Source organism: Crocodylus siamensis, chromosome 8 (genome assembly GCF_052110815.1).
Source record: "Crocodylus siamensis isolate JL-2025a chromosome 8, ASM5211081v1, whole genome shotgun sequence".
NCBI classification, from domain to species: domain Eukaryota; kingdom Metazoa; phylum Chordata; order Crocodylia; family Crocodylidae; genus Crocodylus; species Crocodylus siamensis.
In genome coordinates, this window is record NC_143402.1 from 7,078,628 (window position 1) to 7,101,001 (window position 22,374).

Below are 22,374 nucleotides of genomic sequence, written 5' to 3' on the forward strand. Positions count from 1 at the left end.
AACTGTAGGAGATAAGAAACTAAGGGTGAAATCTTGGGATGTCAGTGAAGCTGGGATTTCATTCCTGAGGTCTGAAAACAAGACAGGACCTCAGCTACACTATTCACCCAACAGGGCCAGTAATTTTCCTCACTCCAAGAATGGGAACTCTTCTGCCACTTTATGCTCTGATAGGTGGGAAGTGTCTTGTTTCTTAATGCCACCCACTTCACTCAAGAGATTACCAATGAAAGAAGACTGTAGCACTTCCCTTAAAATGACCAAGCATATTGAGATTGGCAAGGAGATAAATGAAATTACTTGCAGGACAGGAAGAAATCAGACAATGCCAGGGTATGTCAAGGAATAGGGGCACACTATCCATAAGGTAGGATAGCCTGCAGAGAGAGAGAGGCTAAATGCAACCACGAGCATGGGATCGATGACTGACAGATATCAAACACCACTCATTCTCAGGCTACTGTCAAGGCACACATTTTCTTTTGGAGATCCCTGGAGCACAAAGTGACTCAGACTTTGCTTGGTTAATGCATGTAAACATGGGCAGCTCAGACATAAAACAAAAGGCTGGCAAAGAGATCGACATTTCTCATAACAAGATTGACTTATTAGAGAACTGTGCACAAGCCAACCACTGTTACCATGAAATCCCCGTGGGAAACATTAAAACTAATTTGTGCCAGAAGACTTTCAGGGAAAGACATATAGGGTGCTCATACACATGCTCCTGGAGGTGTGCGGGGGGTGCTTTAATTAGTGTGGCTCCAAGACCCGTACTAATTAAAAGTACCCAGGATGTCACTTGTATCAGTGCTGAAAAATGGCAGCAGGACACTTTAAACTAAAGCTCATCAAATGAGTTTTAGGTTAAAGCGCCCTGCTGCTATTTTTCAGATGCTGATACACATGATGCTAGAGGCTGCTGGAGCACCATAGTTTCCACGCTCCAGCAGACTCAATTAATCGAGTCTGCTCCAACGTGCTGGAATTACGGTGCATCAAAGCAGGCTCCCTGCATGTGTATAGGCACCCCGAATGTGCTCATATGAGGGGAAGGGATTCAAAATTACCTAAGAACTGGATCCTATTCTGCTTATGAAGTGCCACTTCAATACTTGGAGGAGATCTGTGTGTGGCCATATCCCACTGTATTCAAGTCCCTGAAAACCTGTTAATCCCCAAGACTAGTTTTAAGCACTCAGTAGGTGGCTCAAAGTTATACCACTCCAGGCCATAATGCTCTCTGATCCATGTTACCCAGCTCATGTTACACTAAGGTGTAGCCAGTCTAAGTTACCCCTTGGTGTAAAAATCCCACCCACCGCTTGCCCCCCCGCTGGCCTGGATTGGTTCCACTGCTGCCCTCCTGCACTCTTCATCACCCCGAATTCATGCTCACTGCTTCCCCGCACCCCTCCCACTCCACCACTTACCTGGCGGGGCGGGGTAGAGGAAGACAGGGGAAGCCCTAGGGGTGGAGGGAAACTGGGGGATCCCTAGGGGGTAGCGGGGAAGTCCAGAATGGGGGGAATCCTCACCTTTCAGTCCTCCAGACCCATGCTGTCCTGTAGTGTGACTGCTCCAAACTTGAGCTAGCACTAACACCCATCAACATTTGTGTGGCTCACAGTGTATAACACGGATGTAACAAGGCCCTTCATCCTGAAGCTAAGGAAAAGGTATGGTACAGAGGAGGATGCAAAGCAGGATGCAATAGGATCGAACTTCAGATTCTCATAGCATCATTAGATAGAACAGTGACTTGGGAGTTTTGAAAAAATCCCACCCATCATGTCCATGCTTTAGAGATCTCCACTGAAAGGATGCGAACCTCCTGTCTCAGAGAAGGCCATGGGAGTAATGCAATGTATGATGAACTGAATCTATTACTTGTTATGATGCCACATGCCAGAGGCCCAAACTTCAGCTGTTTGTTGAGGCAAGTGCCGCATTATTCTGTGATACCAAATGTTTTTCCCAAGTTCAGGGAGTCAGATCACACTCAGCCATGAGTATGGTAGACACGTTGGGATGTAGGGGGGAGTGGAGGTTATATATCAGGCCCAAGGGAAGTGATTTCTCTGGTATCATCTTAGTATTTATCAACTGCAAAAATTAAAACAAACATTCACAAACCAACAGTGAAATAAGCAGAGATGTTTTAGATATCAAGGTATTCAACTCTGACACTCACATTTCTTTCCTTTCACCCCCCACTTAAGATTATTTTTAATAATAATGCAGCTGCCTGGATAACTACTCCTTCAAAGAAACAAATAAGAATAAAATGGGTTCTGGAGGTTTTGAGATTTGACTTTATTAGCGGCAGTCACAAAGCCATTCAAATAACCAGCAGCAAAGTACTTTTTATTCACATCATTGCAATCCAAAATTAAAAGGAAAACAATAGATATCTCTCTTAAAAAGCATACCTTTTACTTTGTTTTATTCCTAGATACAATTCCCCAGTCTTTCTTGTTGTCCTCCTTACTGGACTTTCCCACTGTTTCACATATCTTTTCTTGTTTCCTTTGTCATTTCCAGGACAGGGTGAAAACCAGATTTAAAATTTTATGAAAAGAGCCATTTTCATAATATTAATAATTTTTTATTTTAAAATTAATTTGATTGAGAAAAAAACACTCTCATACTAGGAAAACTTCTAACCACTTCTCTATGCCTTTGCCCTTGTTTTTAAACATTGAAACAAGAAAACTTTGCTCCAGCAGAACAAAACTTTTCAAAATAGTTTGATCTTTTTTCACTCAAAAGCTATTCATTTCAAACCTTAATTAACATGAATATTAATATTTTGGGCATTTTTCTGGATTTTTTTTTTTTTTTTTTTACAATCAGCTCATTATGTTTTTCAGAGCTTGTTTCTTCCATTACTGTCCTGACCTTCCTCTGTCATCACAGAAGGCATGCAAAAGTTTCTAAAACAGCTCAAAAACTTACCATTTTTGTTTGACTTTTATTACAAACCAGAAACCAGGTTCTGTATGGACCTTTGAGGGAACATGGGAAAACTGGACTTTTGAATGGAAATCATGAAGTTTTATCATGAAATTATATTTAAAAGAATGTAGGCTTAGGTATAGTTTTAGTTTTCTTGTTTAGTGAGGAGAAAGTGCCATGATCTGAAACTTTGCGACAATGCAAACAGAGAAGCTGGTGAGTTAGCTCAGCTTGTCTCATGTGACATTAAAAGTGCCAAAAATCCAGCCCAACCAACAGTTTCACCGAGCTTACCACACAAGCAAATCCTAATACCCAGGATGTAGAGGGACAAAGCCGTAAAGGTAGGGCTGATTTAGCCCCCTCAAGGGAGGTTGGCTATAAACATAGGGACGGATCCTATTCCACCTATCAGCTACTTAAGAGATGTGTCACACATTACACATAGCATGCATTAATTGCACTTAAATGTTAATGCCCGAGCATTCAAGTAGTAAAACACACACTAAGTGCCGTCACAGCCTAGCAAAGTTAGGATTTTTCCAGCAGGAGGATCTCCAAATCGTATTACCTAATGCATGTTGAGTTACTATCCAGCTGCTCCATGATTGTAATACAATCAGGGCACGCTCGTACAGTGCCAAGACTGGGACTGACAAGCAGCTGTCTGTCGGTCCCAGTCCCGCCGCTGAACTGGAACCAGTTCAAGACTCTGGTGTGGTGGCAGGACTGAGACCAACAAACAGCATGTTGGACCAGCACCTTCCTCACACCGCAGTACAGTGGAGCCATCAGTGGCTCTGGCACTTAGGACATGTTTTACTGTAGTCAGCATTATTGTGCGACTGCTCAGAAAACTTAACTAACTCATAATAATGCTTACTAGGATCTAAAAAAAGCATGCACTAAGTGGAACATGTAGCAGCTCTGAGTGTACTTAGGCCCATAAAAGTGATTCTATGACTTGTGCCGAGCCCCTGAAAACCTACTAATGTGCTATTTTGCAATGTGCTGGCATCTTAGCCTGAATATACCTTACTTGATTTTAAGATGAGGGTTTTTCCCCCCCTATTTAACATGGTTAAAAAAACCCTTTGCCTTAGGCCTGTGTACGAGGGTGGTGAGGGGGCAGGTGGCTGCTGTGGCTTGGATCCCAGCCCCTACGCGGCTGCTGTGAGCCCCTGCTAACCCCCAGCCACTTCTGCACCCCACCATCTCCTTTCCTGCAGCCTCTTCCTCTCCATCTCACCTGCCCTGCAACTTCTTCTCTCCCATTTGTCCCTGTTTCCTCCCCCCACACTTATTTTTGCTCCATACTGGCAGGATCCACCCCTGTTCTTGCCTGGGGCACAGAGCACGACCCCAGCCTGGTCTTGTAGCAGCCGCACACAGCCTGCAAGCCTGCTATGGGGCTGGGTCAGGGCCATGCTCAGTGACTCAGGCAGGAACGGAGATGGAGTGTGCCAGTATGGAGCAAAAATAAAGTGGGGGGAAGTGGGGTGCAGAGGCAGTGGGGGATTAGAAGCTATTGGGGGGAGGAGAGAGGGGAAGCAGAGGTTGGTCAGGGAAGGGGAAGCAGAGGCTTGGCAGGAGCAGAGGCTGAGGGGAAGGGGATGGGAAAAGCAGTGGGAGGGGGGACAGAAGCTGGGACGAACAGAGGCCATGGCGGGCCAGAGATGCAGGGGGGCAGGTGAGGTACCGAGATGGCACAGGGCAGGCAGAAGCAGGGGCAAGCTGCTTGACTGCCCTACATCACCAGCCTCCTGCCAGCTCCCCTGCAGCACTGAGGGGGATCAACGAAAGAGTACCCCTCAATAATTGGATTCTAGACATGGACAATTATTACACATATTTAAGTTGTCCATGTGTAGAATCTAATTATTGAGAGGCCTTGCCTCACATTCACAGACATCTTAAATTTGGGAAAATATGGTATGTCACAAAAGTATCAGGAAAAGTCCTGCCTACCCATATTATATCTATCTATCTATCTATCTGTCTAAACAGTTTATTAGAAATGCATGTAGAGCAGAATGGGCATATGCTTAGGTAGGTAAGAAGTGGAATAATTTCTGGCCACAGTGCATTTGAAATATCTGTTTAGGAATGCAATATAGATTAGAAATAACTGCAAAACTCTGGGGAAATGCTCAGCTGATATCAGCTGGTACAGCATTATTGGAAACAACTGATTAGTCAAACACCTAGTGAATCTGATTACTCTCCCCCCCTTTTTATTTTTGTTTTGAAGAGGTTAAAATTCAATCTCCAATGATAATAAAGGGGGAAAAAACATTAGTATTTAATACTAAAAGTTGCTTTTATTGCTTCCCAAAAAGTGTAATATTGACAGAGGCTTTGCTTTATTGGGTTTTTTGCAGTGGCGCTCTTTGCTGTCATATCTGGGGAGCTCACAGAAATGAAGACATATCAGCGGAGACTATTGACTAAAAGTCCTTATGCTATATGTGTTATTAGTGATAGCATTTCAAAAATTATAGTGCTCTTGAAATGAAACATTCGTGCTTGACAAGCTGGATTTGACAAATTTAACAACAGGCACTTTTTCCTGCTGCAAATGAGAATTTCAAAAGATTACATGGCTTTGCTCATTAGATCCATTAGTACCAAAGTGAAATGTCAAAATGCCATGCTGTTTTCAACAAATATGTACTGAGTCACTCGTGACTGGTACAGAGCATTGCTTTGTACACATTCAATCAGACAAAGTCAACCACAGATGTCAGACATAATCGAGAATGAATGAGAACAGACGTGCACACGGGGGAAGTAGTTTTAAAAGTTTCCTCTATATGAAATTACATTACAATGAACAAAATCATGTCACTGAGGCCCTAGATATTTTTGTTAAAAGCAGAGTGCCCTCAATCCAATGTCAACCACACCAAGAACTCTTGCATTATACACTACAACATAAAAAGTGAACACAGTCGTCCTTCAACTTCAGGAAATAGGGCAGATCTCCCAGAGAAGATATGAAAATGCAACATCATATACCATAGAGAGTTTTGCTTTAGAGGTGACACCATGTAAAAGACAGCAAAAGAAATAACATTTTTAAAGTAAAGAAGATTCTCTTTAATGAGATTCACAGGCCAGATCTCTTCAAACACGACTTGGGCCACGGTTACTTAATTCTTTGAACTCTACTTTTAGTCCCACTGCATATTTGCAGACAACAGTTAATAAAGAGACTTTGAGGCACATTTAATTTAGGGTATGTGGCTGATAGTAAGGGACAAAATGCATTGACTAACACTTCCACGTACACATTCAAGTACCTGTTCACATTCTGTGGCACACAGGCACAAAAATTAAAGGTGGGCTCAGACGCACATGCCATGCTATGAATAAATGAATTAATATCAAATAATTAATCGTCGCTGTAAACAAATAATGCAACATAGTAAATCTGGCATAGCTTCCAACAAACACCTGAGATCTTCAGGTGCTCAGTCAATGCAAACAGGTTACTCAACTTAGGCACCACGGGTGAAAGCAAAAAAACAGTGTCTACTTATTCCCTTGCCCTGAAAAATAGTTTAAAAACAGCTTTGCAAAATTGCATACATAACAGTAATGGCAGAATTGATCAGTGTTTTCATAAGTGCTCATCTTTTTCACTAAAAGCCTGTTCAGAAATGTCTTTTGCCTTAACTCAGCACTATATCTATTGACTCAATGTTTTAACTCAAGTCACTCCTGTAATAAGCATTCACTTTATGCTTTATAAATTGCAATGCTAATTCAGACAGCATGGGATTATGTATCAAAGTAAAACAAAACCTCACTAGAAAGTTCCAGATTATTCTAAATGATGTGCTGAGAGATGAGTATTTTTTAAAGTTTTAGCAATCTGATCAGCAGAAATGATATGAAACTGAGCATGAGTATATTTAAATTACTCATTTACTAACATTTACATTATCCATGTACATACATAGGGCTACTGTGTGAAAGGCTGAACTGTGGGAACTATATAGTCTTAAAAGTCATCACCTGAGATCCTGGTTTTCTCTGATTAAAAAATCCAAAATTTTATGATTTAACGCCCCACCCCTTCCACGTTTCCATGATTAAAATGAAATGCCACTCTCTCTTTCTGTATATATGTGTTAAAATGAAACACCACTATAAAAATACATACATGCACACACATACACACACATATAAATATACATACATACATACGTATACGTATATGAACATGAACATGTATACGTATATGTGCATGTGTAGTGGCATTTCATTTTAATCACAGAAAAATATGGATTTGCGGTTGGTTGGTTTGTTTGTTTAATCAGAACATTTTGAATTTTTTTTTTATCAGAGAAAACTAGGATCCCTGGTCATTGCATTTCATATGTTTTACAAAAAGTTTTCTAATAACTTGCTTTGCCCAGTGTTGGCACTACAAAATACACGGCCTTTCTTTCTTAATTGGGATGCTTTCGCAGGAGATCTGAGACAGTTAGGGAGACACATTTTCTTAGTTATCAATAGAAGTCCCTTATGCATCAGCAACTACTACTTTCCACATGAAAATACAGACGACGGCCAACTCAGTGTGACTTATGCTTCCAAGTCACTTTTCAGTCAAAATATTTATCCCAAAATAATAAAATGTCATTGAAAAAAGTTTAAGGATTAGGAGCTCTGGAGTATTCTCTTTCCACAAAGATCTCCCATTGGAGGACATGTTTCAAACTGGGATTGACTGATAAAGAAATCTGCTGACTTTGAACTTTGGTTCATCCACTGCGGTTGTGAAAAGGTGTCAGAAATCCACCAGTCAGTATTTAGTTGAACATTAAACTGACTCTTGAGATGACAGACAGCCAATTTGTGAACCCCTTGATTGCATGGAATAGGTCACAAACAAAGCCATTCATTTCCACGGAACAATTTCAAGAGTAAGTTGCTATGAGCATGGATACGCCTGGCAGAATCTGATGCTAAATACTGAATTTGAATTCAAATTGTAACTGCATTCATAGACAGTGACAGGATGGGCTAATGGCTGGACACTTTAAGAGGACGAATGGAAAGGAACCAGTCTAGGAAAACTGGGGACTGGAGCAGGGAAAAGAGTAGCAGGAAGGAAAGGGTTTGATTTGTCTATACAAGAGTGTGACAAGTTTTTGTAAGAGGAAACAATAGAGGCCTCAGTACCAGGAAACAGAATAGGATAGTGTCTCAAAACCAAGGAGGAAGAATAAAAGGAATCTTCTCACAGCAGTTAACTTCAAGGAAAGAAAGCTGGAAATATGATTTTCTTTATTTTAACCCAGCATTTATCACCATTTCACTCATACTTTTTAGGAAAGATTTCTAAACATTTTATTAAAGTGTTAATGAACTGTGCAAATGAATAATGGTTACTTAGTGGTTACTAGTTCTGCTGTCTAAGAGGTCAATGGGTGGTTTATAATCCTGGTTTATAATAATGTATGCATCTCATATTGATCAATTTATAACCACCCACAATTTTACTTGTGTGTAACATGCACATAACATCTATAAATTATTTATAAATGGCAACTTAAATGTAAGGTGAAGTGAACATTTGTTTTCAACGTGGCACATTTCAAACGCACAATTATGCTACTGATACAAAGTGATGTTAAATCAAATATCTAATGAAAAGGAAAAGAGTACTAAGAAGAGATTTGCACGTTCCGATTCAAGTTGATCAAATATTCCTTATTAGTGGTGGCGGTGTTCATTGGCAAAGGTCAATAAACACCACTACCACCAATAAGGAATATTTGATCAATTTGAATCACAGAAATAAATGTTTGGCCAATTTGAATTGGAACATGCAAATCTCTTTCTCTAGTCCCGAGCATTGTACTACATTTTACTTTAAGAGCTGTACACACAGAGCCGTCGACAGTTTATGCTAACCACCCAATAGCTATAATGTACTGATATTTCGTTAAATATTGACATTACCTAGTTACCATACTTCCAAAAAATACATTAAAATAAACAAGAAAAATGGAAACTGAAGCAGAGGGGTTTTTTTTTCTCCATTGGTCATTCTTTTAATAAACTATAAACGCTTATAGATAAGGTTAAGAAATGCAGGTAGTGCACATTCATTAACACAAAGGTATTATTACCATATTGCTTGTTCTCTCCATCTTTTCAGCTTCTACATGTGTCCAACTCTATTTGTAGTTTCTCATACTAGAAAAAAGACTGCCTGGATAAAGATCAACTGCTTCTTTCCCCCGTTACTTTTTGCCTCTCTTCTAATGTAAGCTCTCTGGCTTTCTCATGTCTTTACTTTGAAGGGAGCCCATATTTCAAATAATTTCTTTGAAGAAGTTTTTCAAGCTACCTGCTTGCTCAGGTTATTGACAGATAGGTTGAAACCTATATTGTTAATTGGCTAGCCTGTCCCTCTCCCCTGTTTATATATTCAAACTCTAGGAGGTGCTGCCCTCTTCAGCCTTGATTTAAAAGTAGGATTAACTTTGAGGTCTGGGACTTTAATGGGGCCATAAATCTGTTTGTAAAAGTAGAGCTGGTCAGAAATTTTCCAATGAACCTTCCTTCCCCCTCCCCTCACACTGGAAAATTCCTATTCATCAACTCCTAAGCTGTTCACAGGAAGGTAATAGTTTCCGTGATTCTCCCAAACACCCACATAAATAAACAAGCAACACTTCAAAATCCTTGTTTCAACAATTTCTGAAAGAAAAGGTTTCTTTGTTAATTCTAATGCCATTTTGGTTGAAATAAACATTTCAGAATTATTAAAACTAATCAGCCAAGTCGGCCCAATTTTGGGATCATTAGTTCAAGAAACGGTTCAGATTTTTTGTCCTGATTCAGGACAGGAGCTACATTTTTTGCTGCTCAGCTTATGCTGAAAATATTTTTGATAGTTTATAACATGGAAGTCATTGGAGATACTTCAGTGAATAAGGCAAACAAGCCCTGATCTAAGGTTATATCCTCCAAAGACTTATGCATTTATATAACTTCAGAACCCATCAATACTTCCCATTGAACTCAATGAAACTGCTCATAAGGGATAAAGAAGACCTCTAGTCTTTTACACTCTTGTAATAATTAGCAGTTGATTAATTTATTGTAAAAATAAAAAAACAACAGCTGATAAGTAGAGATCTAGGCTATATTCTACTGAAATGAACTCTCTCTAATGAAGAATAAAATGATTACAGGGTAGATTATACAGCAATTGTACAACAGGTGTATATTAAAAAGATAAAGTTAATGAAATACCAAAATACTTAAAACCTTTACCATAAAGAAAGTGAAGGATTTAAAAGCTTGTTAAAGTGTTTTACTCTGATGTACTTTTTCAAACAAATCTATAAATTGATGCCATTGTTAAAGAAAATGGAAAAAAGAAGGTGGACGTTTTTATCCTTTATGTTAAAGAAAGATAACCATGGGACAGATTTCAAAAGATTCACATGAAAAGGCAACTATTTTAGTGAGGCCTGAAGTTTCTTTTTATATTTTTCTACAAGGCAGGGGGGGGAGGGGTATGTGTGTGGGGAGGAAGGAAGCAAGACAGGAAGGAACTTCAGTCCCATGAACAGGCAATCCAGGAAGTTTTTGGAGAGTGTTGGAGACAACTTCCTGGTGAAAGTGATGGAGAGACCAATTAGGTGTCTACAAGGTCTTCTTGACCTGCTCACAAACAGGGAAGAATTGGTGGGGGATGTAGAGGTGTTGGCAAGTTGGGCAGCACCCTCAGCAAGTTTGTGGAAGACACCAAGCTGGGGGGTGGAGGTTGTAGTAGGTACACTGGAGGGTAGGACTAGGGTTCAGATAGACCTAGACAAGTTGGAAGATTGGGCCAAAAGAAATCTCAAGAGGTTCAATAAGGACAAGTGCAAAGTCCTGCACTTAAGACAGAACAATCCCATGCACCAGTACAGGCTGGGGTGACTGTGCAGCAGCTCTGCAGAAGAGGACCTAAAGTGGACAAAAAGCTGAATATGAGCCAGCAGTGTGCCCTTGCTGCCAAGAAGGCTAATGGCATCCTGGGCTGCATTGGTAGGTGTGTTGCCAGCAGATTGAGGGAAGTAATTATTCCCCTCTGGCACTGGTGAGGCCCAATCTGGAGTCCTGTGTCCAGTTTTGGGCATCCTGCTACAGAAAGAAAATGGACAAATTGGAGAGAGTCCAGCAGAGGGTGACAAAAATAGTAAGGGGGCTGGGGCACGTGACCTATGAGAGGCTGAGGGAACTGGGCTTATTTCATCTGGAGAAGAGAAGAGAAGACTGAGGGGGGATTTAATAGCAGCCTTCAACTACCTGAAGGGGGTTCAAAAGAGGAGCTGGACTGTTTTCAGTGGAGGCAGATGACAGAACAAGGAGCAATGGGCTCAGGTTGCAGGAAGGGAAGTTTAGGTTGGATATTAGGAAGAATTCTCTCACTAGGAGGGTAGTAAAGCAATGGAACAGGTTACCCAGAGAGGTGGTGGACTCTCCATCCTTGGAAGTTTTTATGATCCAGCTACACAAAGCCTTGGCTGGGATGAGCTAGCTGGGGCTGGTCCTGCTTTGAGCAGGGGATTGGACTAGATGACCTTCTGAGGTCCTTTCCAACCCTCATTTTCTATATTTCTATGATTTTAAGGATGGGTGGACACTAAGCCTGCCTTGGGATACATCCAAGCTACCTAGATGCTCCTTACTTTCAGGTACTCATGGAGAAGTCATCTACATCCCATTACAACCTGGAATCACACTGAGCATTAGAAAAGACTCGTCTTCATGGGGACAAGACTCCTGCCTCCAAAATTAAATGCAACGTTCTGCCCATTAACATCTAATTTATTCTGTGATGAAAGCCTGAGTGAGTGAATGGGCTCTCGATTTCCTTAGACAAGTGAGTACAAAAGTTGTGAGAGTCTCATCCCTGTTACCCTTTGCATGTCAATGCCTGCTTAATATAGCCTGGCCCTATGGCTATAAGTGAACAGAGCAGATGTTACTGAAGCTGCGTATAAACTGAAAAAAAAGGAAAATGACAAAACAGGCCAGATTTTATCTTGAATCTTGCTCCCCTTATATTTGACAGGCAGCTAAATCTGATTACTACCACTACAGCATTCAACAAACATGGTTTTAAGAACCATGTTTATCATATTTAGAGGGGTTTTTACTACCTCCCGACCCCCTTTCATTCAGAAATAGAAATTCACATCTTCACCTAGCTTCAAGTCCACCCACATAGGCTTGCTCATTAAGCTGACAAAATCAGTTCCCACAGAAATCAATTTGGACAAACAGCGTTCATACTACCTCCTTCGTGCACATGTGTTAATGCTTCAAAAATACATCGGGACCCTTTTTACAGGGCTGAAAGCTCTGTGGACCCAAAATGAGATTAGACTGAAATCTTTGTAACAGCACGTCTCAAACAGCACTTCCAAGGCAGAGCTCACAGAAGGTGGGAGGTAACTATAAACAAGGTGTCATCCAACAGTCAGAAGCTCAATTGATTGCTCTGAAACCTTCATCAGTTCCCTTAATTTTGCTACAGTGCATGTAAAGCGAAGAGAACACTGTCTCCTATGCGTGTCAGAAATATCTGTTCCCATGCTACCCTACAGCAGATGCAGTGCAGAAAAGGCAATCAGACAGCTGTAATCCAGTTTTAGACCCTGTGGGTATAAGTGGTGATTCAGATCAGGCCTCTGTAGGAGCTGTCAGAATGGTCACAGTGAAAATGTAATAAAACAACTCTGACAAAGGGCCCACTCTTGCTCCCACTGACAGTAATGGCTAAGCTCTCATCAACTTCAATGAAAATAGAAGTAGGGCATAAAATGTCTATACAGCCTGATGGCTGCCTTCCTCTTAAATGGATTTAGGCTATTAGTATAATTTAGTAACTGTACACTATAACTACACTAAAAAATAACATGATTGGATTATAAACTCCCTAAATCAGGACTTTCAATCTTTTGTGTTTGGTACAGCACCAAGGCCGAGGGCGTCCAGGTCTATGGTGGAGATCCTAGGCTCCGGAGCAGTTCATACGATAACTACCATCATCATCACAACAGAACAGAGAAAACGGCTTGTGTTGAGAGTAGTGAGGGGTCAGAAATCTGCTCATACAAAGGAGGATTAGACAGTAAGAATAATGTTATGGTTGAGGCAATGGACTGGCATTCAGGACACACAGATTCATGCCAAGCTCTGCCTCAGACTTCCCCGGTGGCGAGGAGCAAATCACTTCATCTCCCTGTTCCTCAACTCCCCACATGAAAAAGAAGGGAAATGACATCTCCCTTTACCTGCCTCATCTATTTACGTTGCCAGCTCTACAGGCATTCATCTCTCCTTGCTAGGGCCAAGTGCAATGATGGAAATGTTTCTGTTCTTTTCTCCATCAAAGATGGTCTTTTAGAATTTATTTTTGTTCCATTTGAAATGTCTGTCCTTTCAACAAATAACATAAGAACCCCAAACCACAGCAACTACAAGATTAGGGATAGAAATTACACATAAACTGGTGTAAGTGATTGGAAACCAGTTCAGATCTGTAACAAAACAGAAGTTCATTCTCAACATACGTGAAACCGGTTTAAGATAAAACTGGATGGATGTAGCATCAGACTTTACTGATTTAGATTGAATTGGTTTAGTGAACTTCTGTCTGATATCCCCTCCAGATTCAAGTTAACTCAGTCCCCCAGCATCCCAGGATCCTCTACACCTGTCCTGCAAATACACTCAGAGCGGGTGGGTTAGCCTTAGCCCAAGCATCTGCTCCAGCTGAGCAGGGAGGCATGTGCTAGTGCCCCCCAGCTTCTGCCCTGGGCCACTGCAGGTGTGTGGCCCCATTTCCAGAATCAAAGGTGAATGTCTGCTCACTTGCTTATTGGTTCAATCTATGCAGTTTAGACTAACATGCAAAGATTCAGCCTAGGGCTTTTTGTCTGTACTTAGCCCAAATATTAAGTTTTCCAGAAACAAAAATTTACCAAATCATTTCAAAATCAGAAAACATTTTTAAATTAGTCCATCCACAATGGAAATTTTTGCAGGAGAAAACAGAAGCCACAAGAATTTTCAGTTTAACTCTTGGTACTGTCAAATCTTATTGGTTCTATTTCATCATGACTAGATAACAAGAAAGCAGATGGCACATTTTGCTAATTCCATATAAAACCCTTTATATTTCTAAAACAGTATATTTTCCCCTTAACATTCATTCCTTTTACATGTCTTTTTTTACTCATATACCTACTTCTATTGTTCCCATTGGGAAAAGATATGTCCAGTAACCCATTATAGTTTCATAGTTTCTAGGGTCAGAAGGGACCTGAGCAGATCATCTAGTCTGACCCCCCGCCATGGCAGGAAAGAGTACTGGGGTCAAACAATCCCAGCGAGATGTTCATCTAACCTCCTCTTAAAAAACCCCAGGGTAGGAGCCTGCACCACTTCTCTTGGAAGCTGGTTCCAGACCCTAGCCGCCCTGACCGTGAAGTAGCACCTCCTGATATCTAACCTAAACCTACCCTCTGCCAGCTTGTGACCGTTATTCCTGGTCACTCCTGGCGGTGCTCAGGGGAACAGTGACTCCCCCCAGTGCCTGCTGATCCCCCCTGACTAGTCTGTAACAGGCCACTTGATCCCCCCTCAGCCTTCTCTTGTGGAGGCTGAACAGGTTCAGGTCCCGTAGCCTCTCCTCATAGGACCTGCCCTGTTGTTCCCTGATCATGCGAGTGGCCTCCTCTGGACCCTCTCCATGTTGTCCACATCCCTCTTGAAGTGTGGCGCCCAGAACTGGACGCAATACTCCAGCTGCGGCCTGACCAGTGCTGCGTAGAGGGGGAGGATCACCTCCCTGGACCTGCTCGAGATGCATCTGTGGATGCACAACAAGGTGCGGTTGGCCTTCCCGACTGCCTCCCCACACTTCCGGCCCATGTTCATCTTGGAGTCAATGATGACCCCAAGATCCTTTTCCACCTCTGTGCTGACAAGAGGGGAGTTCCCTAACCTGTAGGTATGGTGCCGGTTGTTCCTCCCCAGGTGCATCACCTTGCACTTGTTTGTGTTGAAACCCATCCTATTCTCATCCGCCCACCCTTGTAACCTGTCTAGGTCTGATTGTAGCCTGTTGTACCCTTCCAGTGTGCCCATGTCCCCCCACATCTTAGTGTCATCAGCAAATTTGAACAGGGTGCTTTTTACCCCCTCGTCCAAATCACTGATGAAGATGTTGAACATTAATATTGATAGGACCATAAATACCTAATAAATACAGGTAGCTACTTCTGAATTTTATTGAGTATTAGAATCTAAATGGCAAACTCATTCAGTAGCATCTTATATAAGCAAATTATGAAGGGAACTGGAGATCCATGAAAAAGTTACACCCAAATTGGCACTATGATCACGTATGCAATACTTTGACCCTACTGCACCCTGAAATAGCTAGCAGATATTTCATTAAAAGGCTGAATTTAGGCTTTAAATTCAAGAGACTTAGGATGGGCCCAGTTCAAGAAGGTGCTTGCCTTATATCCTCCCTTTCACCAGTTGATCGTGCTGCATTTCCAAAGCCACAAGATTTTCTTCCCCCGTTATTCCTAATGGAAGATGTTCCAGAACTTCACTGGTCTGATGGCTGGTAGCTTTTACCTCCTTTCCTACCTAAATGTATTCACACCCAGCTTCTGCCTATTTGTTTTTGTGCCAACACTTCTAACTTAAATGTTTTTCCCTCCCCTCCTGGTGTTTATCCTCCTGATGGATGTATAGACATCAATCCTATTCCCTTCACAGCCTTTGTTACCCTAGGCTGAACAGTCCAAACTCTTCTCTGGTCCAGATAGATGAGCCATGTCAGAAAATGTTATGTTCAAGAGATCTTTCTTTGAAATCTCATCCCCTTCCCTTCCCCAAGTAGCCCAATTTCTTTCTTTGTTCCCTTCCTATGTATATGGCTGAAGTCCACTTTGTTATTTCTTTTAGTATCCTAACAAGAGCCATCTCAGCTTGACTTCCGCCAAACATTTAAACACAAATGATTAGTTGGCAGGTAAAGCATCCATCAGTTTTAAGGGCACCAGTGGCAATTTTAACCATCCTTGGAAGTGTCATTGGCTTGAATCAAATGGAGCTTTGTAAACTAACCTTGTTATTGTTTTCAGGATCAGGCTCATTTCATCTCATTTAAGCCAACCTGAAATTAAGTTATGCATTAATTAAAACAAAGAATATTGAGTACTCTTCTTTTTTTTTTAATGGTAAAGATCCAGATTAGTGGACACCTCAATAAAAGAGAGAGCAAAGTAAAATTATACATCCAGCAGAGAAAAGTATGGATAACTGTGGCATATTAGTTTGCAACATGAAGATCCAGCGAGCTGAAAAAAAAAAAAAAAAGAAAAAAACCCCAGTTCTGCCATGCTTTTTCTGAGCACAAGCTAGCTTGCAGTTCAAAACTCTTAATAAAGCTAAGCTGCATTATAATTGCTGCTGTTATCTTAATCTTTATCCTTTAAAATGTTAGAGCTGTGCCATTTATTAGTTCTTTGCAATGCTCTTTGTCTCCACAGTTCCTTTTTAGCTTAATACGGTATTTATTTTATAGCCGTCTCTTTTGATGTGCTTGTGACAGGCAGCACTTATAGAAAAATGATACGCCTGTTTGCCATTTTAGCAGTTGGTGGCTGACTGGCCTTTCTTCTGAACTTCTGCTTCTTGTGAATTATAGTCCCACTTGCTGATAAGAGACTGGATATTGATGCCAATACCAGTGCTTGAGGAAGTCTTCCAAATTGTGAAGTCATCTAACCCCCAGTTCAGTTACAGACTCCTTCCCCCCGCCTTCCACTATACACACTAAATCACCACCTTCTGTAATTTTTTTAAAGGAGGTCTATTTGCAGAAATGCTGATTTTTGCACAAAATAGGGCAAGCAGCTCAATAGAAAAGATTTCAGCTCCATAAAAAAAGCAGGCTAATGGTCTTTCTAAAAAGCAGATAGCCATTTAAGACCCTAAATCACAGATAAACGTAATATTTTTCTTTACTACGGTGCTTCTTGAACCAAGAAGCTCAGACCAGCAGGTGATAAAACAGCAATAGTAATATTTGCACAAACTGGTGAAAATGAGCTGCTTATTGGTTAATAGATTTCTCCAGAATCAATATTGCAACAGAGAATAGGGCTCTTTTCTGGGATCTGTGCATTATATCAACCTTATGTGATCTTTAAAAAAAGGCAGCTCTGGAACAGAAAAAAAGATTAGAATTTTCTAAGTCAGTGTGAAATATTTGCGGGGGAGGGGAGGATTTTATTTCCAGTTGCTTGAAATACAGAATTTTGACAAAAACAAGATAATTCAGTCTAGAATGTATTTAAATGCACATTTTTAAAATGAAGACTTCACATGCATCAAAATTCTTGGTCCCAAAACTGGAAAAATGGAACATTTGGCTATTAGTAGTAGTAGTAGTAGTAGTATTAATGGAAACAGAATTGCCAAAAGTCAAAACAGTGTGGGGAGGCAGTCAGGAAGGCCAACTGTACCTTGGCATGCATCCACAGATGCATCTCAAGCAGATCCAAGGAGGTGATCCTCCCCCTCCATGCAGCACTGGTCAGGCTGCAGCTGGAGGACTGCATCCAGTTCTGGGCGCCCCACTTCAAGAGGGATGTGGACAGCATGGAGAGGGTCCAGAGGAGGCCACTCGCATGATCAGGGGACAACAGGGCAGGCCCTACGAGGAGAGGCGATGGGTCCTGAACCTGTTCAGCCTCCACAAGAGAAGGCTGAGGGGGGATCAAGTGGCCTGTTACAGACTAGTCAGGGGGGACCAGCAGGCACTGAGAGAGTCCCTGTTCCCCCGAGCACCACCAGGAGTGACCAGGAATAATGGTCACAAGCTGGCAGAGGGCAGGTTTAGGCTAGATATCAGGAAGCGCTACTTCACGGTCAGGGCGGCTAGGGTCTGGAACCAACTTCCAAGAGAAGTGGTGCAGGCTCCTACCCTGGGGGGTTTAAGAGGAGGTTGGATGAACATCTTGCTGGGGTTGTTTGACCCCAGTATTGTTTCCTGCCATGGCGGGGGGTCGGACTAGATGATCTACTCAGGTCCCTTCCGACCCTAGAAACTATGAAAACCATCTTATTTTCAATGAATTTTCCAATCTGACATCAGCTGCAGAAGGACACAAAGGCCTGTGTCAGAACACTTTAACCTCCTTGCATAGTCCATTGCTGATCTCAGGATTGCTGTCCTCAGGAAGTAACATTTTAAGAAATAGATTAAATGGGGATTTATGTATGGAACAACAAATCACCCACAGAATGGATTGTGTTAAGTATGGTTCAACCAGGGACTATGGTGGGTTATCCCAGGACCTGGATTAGCTTTTGTGACCCCTTTGTCCCTGTGGGTTCTTTGCCTGTTTGCTTCTCTCAGCACTGCCCCTCTCCCATAATTTCCTTTCCCACTTTTTGTACTTACTTCACTTTACATACTGCTCTTTGCTTTCTTTTTACAGCATCCAATGATGTGAACTCAAATTCATGAAAGCTTGTGCTCTATATATATCTTATTTTGTTGGTCTATGGGGTGCATGTCTACCCTGTTTTCTGATTAAGAACTTTGCCATAGAAAATCCCAGGCAATTTTATTTTTAGGTCTAGTACTAACTTTCAGATAATGGGACTTCTTCCTTTGATTCAACTACTTGCAACTCATGCCTTTAGATCCTGAAGTCCTAGATTCAATTCCCAAATATACCCCAAACACAGCATCATCAAACCAGATGACTGTATTTGCATTTCAGCTTACCACTAAAAGAGTTTTTCAGTCATAACAGCTAGCTATCCTAATTGTCATTGATTCAAAGAGTTTAAGGACAGGAGTACCCATTAGACCATCTAACCTCCTGCACATCAGAGCCATTATACTTCATCCAAGAACCTTTCCACTTAGGGTCATTAATCTAACACGAACACCAGTTAAGGTCAGTAACCTAGGTTTATGTAATTTCTTGTCTGTAGTGGGCTCAGTGTTTTATATCTAAGAGAAGCAATTCAAAAATATTCACAACCTTGTAAGTGGCTCTAGTTTCTGAGCCTGGATCTTAAGATCCAATTTAAAAGTCCACTGAAGTACGTAATACTTCTTGATTTCACTGGGCTGCTTTGGACTAAGCTCCACATTTTTCTTCTGTCTGTGCAAGCATGCATGCACATGTGTAGGTGTGCACGTCTTTGGACCTAAAAACAACAATTTAAAAGGTGCCATACTGAGTCAGACCAATGATCCACCTAGCACAGCATCTGGTCTTCAACAGCGGTAGTAGCAAATGCTTAGAGGGAGAGCGCATATGCTATTTTCTAACATACAACGTGCACCTGCCTCTGAAAAATCATGCCCCCCCTCCACCAGAACAATAAAAAAATTGGGATGCAAGTTTTAAGCAGGAAAACCACTTTCTTCACTGGGGAAGAAGTAACCCTGGAGACATAGTGGTTCATTTGAGTTACAGGTCTGCATCCCTTAGACAAAAACCAGTACATACACTTATATACCTCCTGCTCAAGGTCAAGTATACCATGGGTGACTAGTGCCTCCCGAGTTTAGGGGGGTACTAGATCATCAATGGGGGGGGGCCTCCAGGGGCCAATCAGCAACCGAGGGGGGGATCCCCCCAGGGGCTGATCGCTGAGCCAGCAACAAAACCGGAAGTGCACTTCCAGTTTCACAGCTGGCACTTCTCCCACATGCACCCCCTACGCGTCGCCAATCAAGTATACTATACTATCATGTTCCCTCACATCAACTCCTTAATAAATACGTCTTTTCTATATACTGGACAGTTTAACTCCTGCATTGCCACCAGGACAATAACATTTTGACACTCACCGCCATACATTTATTCAGTGTAGTAATTACTGCCAATGAACTGAACCGCATTGCTGTAAAAGCACCAAAAGAAAGAACCTTGTCTGCATGAAAGAATAAACACTCCATACGAAGAGAACATATGCCAATAAAGCTTTTATATGCAAACAACAAAACCCAAACCAAACGTGTTTTTTTCCAAAGGAACCTTGTTGTATGCATGATTGGAGATGGAGAGACAAAAAGACAGTCAGAAGCCCCATTAAAGCAACCTATTTTTAACTACAATAACAGCAAACTAAAAAGTATATATGATTTCCATAGAGTAAGACAAACTTTCAAATAGTAGAGTGTCTTGGTGAAAAAAGAAGAAACCTGAACGGTGCTTCAGAGATGCAAATTTTCTTTGCCTTTAATTTTTCACAACCTACCCCATTCCTGACAGAAAACACAGGGGGTAAGCTAATTGTCTCAGAGTTGAGTTTCTCTGTCTTCAGCTTAGGGATTTAGGATCTATTTTAAGGAACATGGAGATATTCACTAGGTTGCATTTCCATGTGGAATTTGAGGTGTTAAGCTATGAAGCAGGAAGCTTTGGCACAGATAGTCACAAAAGAAATGCTTTTTCTCCGCTCTACCTCTCAGGTCAGTGATGGGGCTTTAGACTGAAAGCTCATACTATATCTTAGAATAAAAGAAGAGGGAGATGCCCAGAGTTGAGCTGATAAAAATTAGGGCAGAGGATGGGAAACTTAGGATACATCAAAAAAATTCCTTTGAAGACAGGTTTTCTTCGTCAGGAAATTGGATCTTCCAAACCCAAGTTTCTTTTAGAAATTCTCAGCTTTCTACCAAAATTAATGTAGAATATTTCCATATCTGAATGGCCACTGAAAAATCCAAATTTTCCATGGAAATAGTTTTTATCAGGTTATTTGTTTTTCATTTTCACCAAAATGTTATACAATGTATCACATGAGTCATTAATGTAAAATAAATGACTCTTGAACCAAGGATCAGAGCCCAGGACTCCCTTCTCGCAGTTGGATGTTCTAGTTCCAGGGCTATAGAGCCATGCTCTGAACTGGCAGAAAACGCAGGGGGTAAACTAGTGTCTACTCTCTCCCTGCCTCGTCCCTTCCCCAAAAAAGCACTTCTCTGGAAATCTGACAGCATTTGCAAATGGTTTGTGAATTCTTTCTTGCAAAGTAGTGCAGCCTGTACAGAAACGGAGGAAATCCCAAAACAATAACAGTCTGTAGCCAGATGGTTTGAACATCCTTCTGGGAGATAGGAGGTGTAAATTTAAATCCCCTGAGGTTAAGGGTTGTATAAGATCCAAGTTTCTGAAATCATATGTGAATCACTAAGCTATGGTGGAAGGGGATGTGGGTTACAACCCTCAGCCTCTCTGTCTTCTCTTTAAGAAAAAGGACCAACTCCCAATCCCTTTTTCCAAAGGTCAATATAGACAGCTAATTACAGCAAATGGTTTTGGGTGGTAAATTCTGATCCCACGTAGGCAACTCCCCGAAGTCCAGACAGTTCAAGAAGTCTCCTGGAAAAGGATGGCATTTCAGACCCACACCTCTCTTTCATATGTTTTATTGGCTAGTTTAAAGTAGTCCCCATTAGCTTACTGACTGCATAAGTCCCACTCTGAGGCTCCCAACTCGCCCCCTACAATGTGTTGGCAGCTTGGAAAGGTAAGTGTGGATTAGATGAATGTGGTGGTGGAAGCTAGTCTTCTAGAAGTTGGGCATTGTGATAAGGAACATCATAACATTTTGGGTATATAGCTTTTAGTAGCTAGTGCGATAGGTGCTATTGAAAAATCCCTGAGAGTGATGGATATAATGAGAGACAGGAAGTCTCCAGCTTAATAAGGCCATGTGTAGATGAAGCAAGGGGCATGTGTTCATGACACTGAAGTGGGTTAAATGCTTTTGCACCGCTTTAATGGTGTTGGTGTTTGCATGTATCGGTGGTGTATTGGGCCGTAATCCCAGCCACTGTAGCAAATTCAGTGGTGTAATGTGCCTTAAATGACTTGGGGCACAGCAAACTAAAACTCCAAGGAGGAGTTTTAGTTTGCTGCCCTACAGCCATGAAGCAAAGCGCCAAGCCCCATGCAGCCCAGGAACTCTGCAGAAAGCCTGTGCGGGCAGCCTAGCAGCAGCCCGGGAAGGCAGGCTCTGCCCAAAATCTTTTCTTTTTCTTTTCCTCTGGAGCCTGCCTGCCTGCCTGAGCTGTGCAGGGGCCTGGGGCTTCCCTCGGCAGCTGTGGTGTCCCCCGGGACCACCCAAGCTGGGCGCCTGTGGGCGGGTGCCGCGGGGGGGGCACCACTCCCGCGGCGGGAAGCAGGAGCCCTCCCACATCCCAGGGAGTGCTCCATCCACTGGTAGCTCACCCTCTCCTCCCCGTCACCAGTGAGGCAGGTAAGTTTGCGTGTGTGTACAACATGGGGGTTTAAAGAGCCCTAAATTGAAATGATATTTTGAGAAACCCACTGC

The 22,374-nt window shown here is 41.9% G+C and overlaps 1 long non-coding RNA gene across 1 annotated transcript in view; it reads right to left on the minus strand.

The window, feature by feature from the left end:
• The window catches only part of LOC149858037 (uncharacterized), a 221,423-nt gene that overhangs the window by 54,863 nt on the left and 144,186 nt on the right, over nucleotides 1-22,374 (minus strand). The gene's annotated exons all lie outside the window — the stretch shown is intronic.